This window comes from Eleutherodactylus coqui, chromosome 10 (assembly GCF_035609145.1).
Source record: "Eleutherodactylus coqui strain aEleCoq1 chromosome 10, aEleCoq1.hap1, whole genome shotgun sequence".
Taxonomy (NCBI): domain Eukaryota; kingdom Metazoa; phylum Chordata; class Amphibia; order Anura; family Eleutherodactylidae; genus Eleutherodactylus; species Eleutherodactylus coqui.
The window spans coordinates 69,302,311-69,304,358 of NC_089846.1; positions in this window are offsets into that span (position 1 = coordinate 69,302,311).

The window sequence follows — 2,048 nt, forward strand, 5'->3', positions numbered from 1 at the left end:
ACGGTTAACGTTTGAGCGTGCGGGTGCGTGGCGGCGTACTTGCGCTTGCGCTCGAACACTTGCGCAAGCGACGGCTGAACGGTGCGCTGAACTACACTGCTGGATGGGGCCGAGGACAGCGGAGATGAGGGTGTGGGTGCAGGCCATGAGGCGGTAGTGCCTGTGTCCTGAGAGGGGGGTTGCATCTCAGTGGCAGGTTGGGGCACAGGGGGAGAGGCAGGGGTGCAAACCGGAGACGGTGAACGGCCTTTGTCCCACCTTGCGGGGTGCTTGGCCATCATATGTCTGCGCATGGTGGTGGTGGTGAGGCTGTTGGTGTTGGCTCCCCGGCTGAGCTTTGCGCGACAAAGGTTGCACACCACTGTTCGTCGGTCGTCAGGCGTCTCTGTGAAAAACTGCCAGACCTTAGAGCACCTCGGCCTACGCAGGGTGGCATGGCGCGAGGGGGCGCTTTGGGAAACACTTGGTGGATTATTCGGTCTGGCCCTGCCTCTACCCCTGGCCACCGCACTGCCTCTTGCAACCTGCCCTGCTGATGCCCTTGACTCCCCCTCTGAAGACCTGTCCTCCTGAGTAAGCGTTGCACACCAGGTGGGGTCAGTCACCTCATCGTCCTGCTGCTCTTCCTCCGAATCCTCTGTGCGCTGCTCCCTGGGACTTACTGCCCTTACTACTACCTCACTGCAAGACAACTGTGTCTGATCGTCATCGTCCTCCTCACCCACAGAAAGTTGTTGAGACAGTTGGCGGAAGTCCCCAGCCTCTTCCCCCGGACCCCGGGAACTTTCGAATGGTTGGGCATCAGTGACGATAAACTCCTCTGGTGGGAGAGGAACCGCTGCTGCCCAATCTAAGCAGGGGCCCGAGAACAGTTCCTGGGAGTGTTCCCGCTCCTGAGCAGGTGTCATTGTAGTGGACTGAGGAGGCTGGGAGGAAGGAGGAGCAGCAGACAGAGGATTCGGATTGGCAGCAGTGGACGGCGCAGAACTGCGGGTAGACGATAGGTTGCTCGAAGCACTTTCTGCCATCCAGGACAGGACCTGCTCACACTGCTCATTTTCTAATAACCGTCTCCCGCGTGGACCCATTAATTGGGCGATGAATGTGGGGACGCCAGAAACGTGCCTCTCTCCTAATCGCGCAGCAGACAGCTGCGACACACCTGGATCAGGAGCTTGGCCTGTGCCCACACCCTCACTTGGCCCTCCGCGTCCTCGGCCACGTCCACGTCCACGTCCTCTAGGCTTACCCCTACCCCTCAGCATGCTGTATTACCAGTGATTAGATTTCCCAGGCAGGAAATAAATTGGCGCAAGACTGCAGGCCAAATATAATTTTTGCCCTTTTTGGAAAACGAAAGGCCCCACTGCCTCTAGTGAATGAATTATCTAAGTTTAATAACTGTGCTGTGTCCCTGCTTATGTGTCACAGAACGTGAGGGTAGCAGAGTTATTATAACTCTTGGAGAGCAGGTATTTTTTTTCCCAATTAAGGAAAGCAAATGGCGAACCCAGCAGTAAAGCGTAGCTGGGTGCGTATGATTTAGCAATGTTTTTCACGCAGCTCACACGTCTACACAGGCGTAAGGACGGACACAGGCTGGACAAATAGATTTGTTTTCAGTTTTTTCCCACCAACAGGCAGCACTGCGTATATTCAATGAACCTGCGAAGTTTAATAACTGCGCTGTGTCCCTGCTTATGTGTCACAGAACGTGAGGGTAGCAGAGTTATTATAACTCTTGGAGAGCAGGTATTTTTTTTTCCCAATTAAGGAAAGCAAATGGCGAACCCAGCAGTAAAGCGTAGCTGGCTGCGTATGATTTAGCAATGTTTTTCACGCAGCTCACACGTCTACACAGGCGTAAGGACGGACACAGGCTGGACAAATAGATTTGTTTTCAGTTTTTTCCCACCAACAGGCAGCACTGCGTATATTCAATGAACCTGCGAAGTTTAATAACTGCGCTGTGTCCCTGCTTATGTGTCACAGAACGTGAGGGTAGCAGAGTTATTATAACTCTTGGAGAGCAGGTATTTTTTTTTCCC